This window comes from Bombina bombina, chromosome 5 (genome assembly GCF_027579735.1).
Source record: "Bombina bombina isolate aBomBom1 chromosome 5, aBomBom1.pri, whole genome shotgun sequence".
NCBI classification, from domain to species: domain Eukaryota; kingdom Metazoa; phylum Chordata; class Amphibia; order Anura; family Bombinatoridae; genus Bombina; species Bombina bombina.
Genome location: NC_069503.1, coordinates 920,880,539 through 920,889,306, shown reverse-complemented (window position 1 = coordinate 920,889,306; position 8,768 = coordinate 920,880,539).

The following is an 8,768-nucleotide window of genomic DNA, read 5'->3' as shown; positions in this document are numbered from 1 at the left end:
ACTAGCTCCCAGTCAATTGAAAAGCATAAAGAAGAAAGACACTCAAAGGTGCCTAGACGGAAATCCTTTAAATGGTTTTTTCCCCTGTTTTAGATGCCGGGCCTGTAAATTTAGTAGTAAACAAAAGATTTTAAAATCAAAAAGTGGAAACTTTACTTTCAAAATAAGAGACACAATTAGATGTCAAGATAAAGGCGTTATTTACGCCATTCAATGTTCATGTAAAAAAATTTACATAGGAGAAACAACCAGAATGCTCCGTGAAAGGATAAGGGAGCACCTCTCTTGCATAGATAGGGGTAACCTTGACCCTTATATCTATCGCCACTTTAGGGAAGTACACAACAACAACCTTAAAGATTTTAAATATTGGGGAATTAAAAAAGTTCACCCCGACTGGAGAGGGGGAAACTGGGAAAATAAACTCCTAAAGGCAGAAGCTGAAATTATATACCTAATGAATACCCTCCAACCTGGAGGCTTGAACTCTGAGATAGACATTTCCCCCTTCTTATAAAAGTCTCTTACAATATGCGAACATTTTCCAGGTTAAATCAGCCACTTATATAGAAAATACTCACATACATTAAATAAGCAATAACATTTCAATTTATCTTGGGCAAAGATAGTACAAGCCCTATATAAATTCATTTTTCTAGTAATTAAAAAGGAATTTTTATCCCCCTAAAATAAATAAATTAATTGAATAAGCCATATTTTTACCCACTAGCAATAACTCTAGTTATGGGATTGATAATTTCTGATTTAATTGTACATCCATTTTTAAATTGTTAATTTATAAATTGTTGAACTTACTATCCTTTGTTGAAAAGGAATATGTATATATCGTTAATTTTTACCCTCTAACAATAATTCTAGATATGGGAATGATGATTCTGATTCTTATATTTTCGTTTCGTCCATTTTTAAATTGTTACAAATTTATAAATTGTTGAACTTACTATCCTTTGTTGAAAAGGAATATGTATATATCGTTAATTTCTACCCACTAACAATAATTCTAGATATGGGAATGATGATTCTGATTCTTATATTTTCGTTTCGTCCATTTTTAAATTGTTACAAATGTATAAATTGTTGAACTTACTATCCTTTGTTGAAAAGGAATATGTATATATCGTTAACATTTACCCACTAACAATAATTCTAGATATGGGAATGATGATTCTGATTCTTATATTTTCGTTTCGTCCATTTTTAAATTGTTACAAATTTATAAATTGTTGAACTTACTATCCTTTGTTGAAAAGGAATATATATATATCATTAATTTTTACCCACTTACAATAATTCTAGATATGGGAATGGTAATTCTGATTCTTATATTTTCGTTTCAGTTTAGGTAATTTTAAGTTTGCACGATCTAAATGTATATTATCTAATAAAGGCACTTTAGAATTGAAATATATAAGTTGAATTGTGTGAATGCTAATAAAGCAGAAATGATAAGTTCTCTTCCTTGTGTATCATGTAACTAAATAACAACACAGAAACAATCATTACCAACTTAAATAAAGTCCACCTTTACATTGGAAGCCACACAGGTGTTGATAGAAATCAAAAGGAAATGAAGGAACCAATCAAAACACATTCATACCTTTAAAAAGCCAGAAGCTAGCAGGATAAGCATTCTTGATAAAGCCCAGAAGGGTGAAACGCGTTGAATGGGACCTGCTACACTCTACTAAACTTCATTTACTATTGTCACAAAGCTGTGTGACCCTGCAACTTTAAACTTTTCTCCTGACCCTGCAAGTTAAAATCTACCTTTGGTAACTTCAGGGAATACGGTGTTACTGCTAAACACTGACCAAAGATTTCTTCAAACCTTAAGAAGTCTGAGGGAACCCAGATGAAAACAATATTTGGGCTATAAGAAGAAAGGAAAACAAAAAAAAGGATAACTACATCACCAGAACGGATCATCACCCCTGACCTCTGAATCAAAGAGAAGGTCAGGTGACTTATCAGAAGCACCAGGAACAAACAGTCTGTGAATCCCTCACAGTGAAGATAATCAGCGGTTGCAACCAGGACAGATTAAGGTACCTCTACACTAATTTGCACTACGTTTTTTAAAACACGCAAACTGAACTTTAAAGACATCAAGGTATTCATCTGTTAAATTAACCATTTCCATTAACCACGATTGCTTTGGCACCTAAATCAGAATATTGGCTGTTTTTTGCCTTTTTAACTATCCAGCACACCTGAGCCAATTATATGTCCAAGGAAAGTAACTGTGTAACTTTATAACTGAATTTGTTACTGAAGAACTGTAAAGCTATTAGGATTGATACATTTGTGCCTTTTAAATATTTAATTCACCATTTATCTTAGAAATTTGTTGCTTGCCATATGTTATCTATAGAATTAATTCCTTTATACCTGAAATTCTAGGATTATATGGTTCTAGTCTGTTTTTATAAGTGTTGTATAAGGGAGACGTCCCTTTATTAATTAGGAAAAGCATTTGCTGTTGTTTTTATGTGTTATAAGAATTTTTAAATAAAATAGATTGTATAAAACATAAATTAGATTGGTATCATCATTTCCTAGCTTTTTTTAGCGCTGCTAAATAAACCCCATTTTTTCTTCTTATCCACCATTTAGTTCTCTTTGAGGGAAGAACTTTTTTAGCAGCAGGAATCCACCTTTAGGCGCTCCTATCACACTACACATAAATACCTATTGTTCCCTCTTGGGGTGTTTTTAACACTCCAGACTAGTGAGCTGTCTTAAGATGGAAGATGACATTTTCACATGGAGAGAAAAAACTCTCAAAGATATAGTAGAGAATGAGGAAAGAATAAAAGTAAGCCCCTATCTGAATATCACTGAAATAATGTTTGAATTAGAAAAACTTATGACGACTGAATTAAAGCAAAAAATGGAACTAAAGTTTCTTGATAAATATATTAGTTTAGGGATTGCACCAAGAGGATTAAGGTTGAGAAAAAATTGCACTTTTGAATTAAAAGATAAATTCCAAAAGGAATGGGATGAGACATTAAAAAATGCATCCACAACACTATTACAAATTTTAAAGAGATCACGAGAAGATTCACTTGACATAGTTGAGAAGAACATAATCACCATAAAAAATAAATTAAGTAATGAAAAAGAAAATGTTGACTTTAAAAATTCACAGATAGACATTATGAAAAAATTGGACAATTTAAGTATGGAATTACAGGAGGTTAAAATAAGAAAATTAAAGAGGGATAAGGAAGATTATAATGAAGTTGCAAACAGAGAAGAGGAGAAAATAAATAATAGGGAAGAGAGACAGAAAAATCAACATTTTGAGGGTAACACAGGTAATTACAAACACAATGCACATGCCATAAGGGAAAATTATTCTAATTCCCCTTATCACCAATCCAAGTCATATCAATACAATGATCAAAATCAAGAAAATAGGACACCATATGACAGAACTCCAAAAAGGATAAACTATAGGGAAACTACTGAATTCAGACCTCAACAATATAAATCAAACTACAGAACAAACTATTATAGACCTAGGGGACCACAATACATGACAAATACAAATAGAAACCCACCTGAACACCCAAGCTATAATGACTATAGAAGACCCCATACAAATCGTAACTTTTTTGAGAACCATAACTATAACCACTATAGAAGACAGGATGATTATTATGAAGAGCATAACCAACCAAGGGGCCACATAGCATATAGTTATTGGCCAAATGACAATAAACCAAGATACCAGGGGTACAACAACCGTAATAGAGATTGGGAATATAGAAATAATAGAGAACATAATTACAACACACGAATACAAACAGAACCTGAAAAAGAATGGAGAATAGACACCACGAATAGATTTACACTATTAGAAGAGAAAGAACAACAAAAAAACATGAATTATTTTTTAGAGATGAGCCCACAAAGACCCAGCACTTCAAAACAAACAGAACATTCAAAAGACCCACCAGTGGGAATGAGAAAAAGAATAAGAGAGGATGTAGAGGAGGAAAAAGAAAAAGACAGGGAAATAAAAAGAGTGAAATAAAAATACAACAAAAAAGTGGCATTTTCAATATTAGTAAAAAAACTTTAACCACAGAGGAAGAAATAGTGTTAAACTTAGGCCTTAGCTATGCTCCCTCTACGAGATTAAACAAATTCAACACACACATACATGTGAGCCAGTTTGTAAGGAAGTTAACCTTGAAAAAATATTTCCTACGGGATCCAATAGAGAGAAATTGGCAACAACCAAAAGAGACACCCACCATATCGCCTATGGCCTCAAATAGTAACATAGTAATACCACAAGTAATTCATTCAAAAATGAAACCGAAATCCACTTTTTATCCGACAAATGAAAAAGGAAGGAATATTGAATTATTCGAAAAATTGGTTCAGGAAGATATTAAGAAAATAAAAACTAACAATAAGATACCAAAAAAATTAACTTACAAAGAAAGAACAGTTCTTAAAGAATTGCAAAATGATACCAGCATAGTAATTAAACCGGCAGATAAAGGGGGTGGGGTTGTAATCATGGACAGAGATAAATATATAGAAGAAGCACAAAGATTACTTAATGAAGGGGATACATATCAGGAACTAAAACTAAATCCAACCAAGAAATTTCTGGGTGAACTAACCAAATTATTAGAGGATGCAAGAGAAAAACAAATTATAAATAAAAAAGAATTTGATTTTCTATTTACAAAATTTCCAAAAATACCAATTCTATATTTCTTACCAAAGATTCATAAAAATCTAAATAATCCCCCCGGTAGACCCATAATATCGGGTATTAACTCCCTCACCTCCAACCTCTCGAAATACATAGATGGATACCTACAGGGCTATGTTAAAAAATTACCCTCTTACCTAAAGGATACCACTGACATCTTGAAAAAATTAGAGGTAATTAAGTGGGAATCACACTACACATTAGTGACATGCGATGTTTCGTCGCTTTACACCAATATAAGTCATGATTTGGGACTGATGGCAATCTCAAATACCCTAGATAGGGACAACAAACTATGTATGGAACAAAAGAAATTCATAGAGGATGGAATAAAATTCATCCTAGGCCATAATTATTTCTCATTTGAGGACAAATTTTACATTCAAAAGAAGGGAACAGCTATGGGCACAAGATTCGCACCCAGCTATGCCAATCTCTTTATGGGATATTGGGAGGAAGGTTTCTTCCCTAGGCATAGTCTGGGCGCGGATCTTGTGCTCTATAGCAGATACATAGATGACCTGTTCTTTATATGGGGGGGTAGTGAAACTGATCTAAACACTATTCTGACAGATATGAATAAAAATGAAATGGGACTATCCTTTACCAGTAACTATAGCAAAAGCCAAATCACCTTCTTGGACTTAGATATCGAAATTGTAGAAAACCAATTAATAACCAAAACACATTTTGAAAAAGGTGGATGCCAATAATCTAATCCATTATAACAGCTGCCACATGAAAAAGTGGAAAGACAATGTCCCTAAAGGGCAATATTTAAGAATTAAACGGAATTGCTCAAGAATGACAGATTATCAGGATCAAATAAAGATCTTAGAAAGGAAATTCTTAGAAAGAGAATATAGTCCAGAAGTAATCAATGAAGCTAAACAAGAGGTAGATAAGAAAGTAAGGAGGGACCTCTTAGAATATAAAACAAAAGATATCAAAGAAAATCGAGATGAAATTAATGTGCCCTTTATAACTGAGTTCAGTCATGACAACCTAAACATCCAAAGAGTTTTAAAAAAACATTGGCACTTAGTACAAACTGATCCCATCATAGGGGGAAAAGTGGGGGAAAACCCAAAAATAATATATAGGAAAGCACAGAATTTGAAGAGCCTACTAGCTCCCAGTCAATTGAAAAGCATAAAGAAGAAAGACACTCAAAGGTGCCTAGACGGAAATCCTTTAAATGGTTTTTTCCCCTGTTTTAGATGCCGGGCCTGTAAATTTAGTAGTAAACAAAAGATTTTAAAATCAAAAAGTGGAAACTTTACTTTCAAAATAAGAGACACAATTAGATGTCAAGATAAAGGCGTTATTTACGCCATTCAATGTTCATGTAAAAAAATTTACATAGGAGAAACAACCAGAATGCTCCGTGAAAGGATAAGGGAGCACCTCTCTTGCATAGATAGGGGTAACCTTGACCCTTATATCTATCGCCACTTTAGGGAAGTACACAACAACAACCTTAAAGATTTTAAATATTGGGGAATTAAAAAAGTTCACCCCGACTGGAGAGGGGGAAACTGGGAAAATAAACTCCTAAAGGCAGAAGCTGAAATTATATACCTAATGAATACCCTCCAACCTGGAGGCTTGAACTCTGAGATAGACATTTCCCCCTTCTTATAAAAGTCTCTTACAATATGCGAACATTTTCCAGGTTAAATCAGCCACTTATATAGAAAATACTCACATACATTAAATAAGCAATAACATTTCAATTTATCTTGGGCAAAGATAGTACAAGCCCTATATAAATTCATTTTTCTAGTAATTAAAAAGGAATTTTTATCCCCCTAAAATAAATAAATTAATTGAATAAGCCATATTTTTACCCACTAGCAATAACTCTAGTTATGGGATTGATAATTTCTGATTTAATTGTACATCCATTTTTAAATTGTTAATTTATAAATTGTTGAACTTACTATCCTTTGTTGAAAAGGAATATGTATATATCGTTAATTTTTACCCTCTAACAATAATTCTAGATATGGGAATGATGATTCTGATTCTTATATTTTCGTTTCGTCCATTTTTAAATTGTTACAAATTTATAAATTGTTGAACTTACTATCCTTTGTTGAAAAGGAATATGTATATATCGTTAATTTCTACCCACTAACAATAATTCTAGATATGGGAATGATGATTCTGATTCTTATATTTTCGTTTCGTCCATTTTTAAATTGTTACAAATGTATAAATTGTTGAACTTACTATCCTTTGTTGAAAAGGAATATGTATATATCGTTAACATTTACCCACTAACAATAATTCTAGATATGGGAATGATGATTCTGATTCTTATATTTTCGTTTCGTCCATTTTTAAATTGTTACAAATTTATAAATTGTTGAACTTACTATCCTTTGTTGAAAAGGAATATATATATATCATTAATTTTTACCCACTTACAATAATTCTAGATATGGGAATGGTAATTCTGATTCTTATATTTTCGTTTCAGTTTAGGTAATTTTAAGTTTGCACGATCTAAATGTATATTATCTAATAAAGGCACTTTAGAATTGAAATATATAAGTTGAATTGTGTGAATGCTAATAAAGCAGAAATGATAAGTTCTCTTCCTTGTGTATCATGTAACTAAATAACAACACAGAAACAATCATTACCAACTTAAATAAAGTCCACCTTTACATTGGAAGCCACACAGGTGTTGATAGAAATCAAAAGGAAATGAAGGAACCAATCAAAACACATTCATACCTTTAAAAAGCCAGAAGCTAGCAGGATAAGCATTCTTGATAAAGCCCAGAAGGGTGAAACGCGTTGAATGGGACCTGCTACACTCTACTAAACTTCATTTACTACTGTCACAAAGCTGTGTGACCCTGCAACTTTAAACTTTTCTCCTGACCCTGCAAGTTAAAATCTACCTTTGGTAACTTCAGGGAATACGGTGTTACTGCTAAACACTGACCAAAGATTTCTTCAAACCTTAAGAAGTCTGAGGGAACCCAGATGAAAACAATATTTGGGCTATAAGAAGAAAGGAAAACAAAAAAAAGGATAACTACATCACCAGAACGGATCATCACCCCTGACCTCTGAATCAAAGAGAAGGTCAGGTGACTTATCAGAAGCACCAGGAACAAACAGTCTGTGAATCCCTCACAGTGAAGATAATCAGCGGTTGCAACCAGGACAGATTAAGGTACCTCTACACTAATTTGCACTACGTTTTTTAAAACACGCAAACTGAACTTTAAAGACATCAAGGTATTCATCTGTTAAATTAACCATTTCCATTAACCACGATTGCTTTGGCACCTAAATCAGAATATTGGCTGTTTTTTGCCTTTTTAACTATCCAGCACACCTGAGCCAATTATATGTCCAAGGAAAGTAACTGTGTAACTTTATAACTGAATTTGTTACTGAAGAACTGTAAAGCTATTAGGATTGATACATTTGTGCCTTTTAAATATTTAATTCACCATTTATCTTAGAAATTTGTTGCTTGCCATATGTTATCTATAGAATTAATTCCTTTATACCTGAAATTCTAGGATTATATGGTTCTAGTCTGTTTTTATAAGTGTTGTATAAGGGAGACGTCCCTTTATTAATTAGGAAAAGCATTTGCTGTTGTTTTTATGTGTTATAAGAATTTTTAAATAAAATAGATTGTATAAAACATAAATTAGATTGGTATCATCATTTCCTAGCTTTTTTTAGCGCTGCTAAATAAACCCCATTTTTTCTTCTTATCCTCTATTCCTTTTAAACACATAACTTTGGAGGCCCCCTCAAACCTCCTCGTGATACATAAAAACAGAGGTGACACCAATATAAGATAGCATGATACCTTATACCTAACCCTCAGAAATACTATAGCATTAAAACAGCAGGGTTTACACACAAATAACTGATTGCCCCTTGGTTCAAACCACGTTATTTATCATGTAGGGTACACTGGAATGGCAATCTCACTGATAAGGTGCATAGCTAATCATGGGTGTACCCAGAC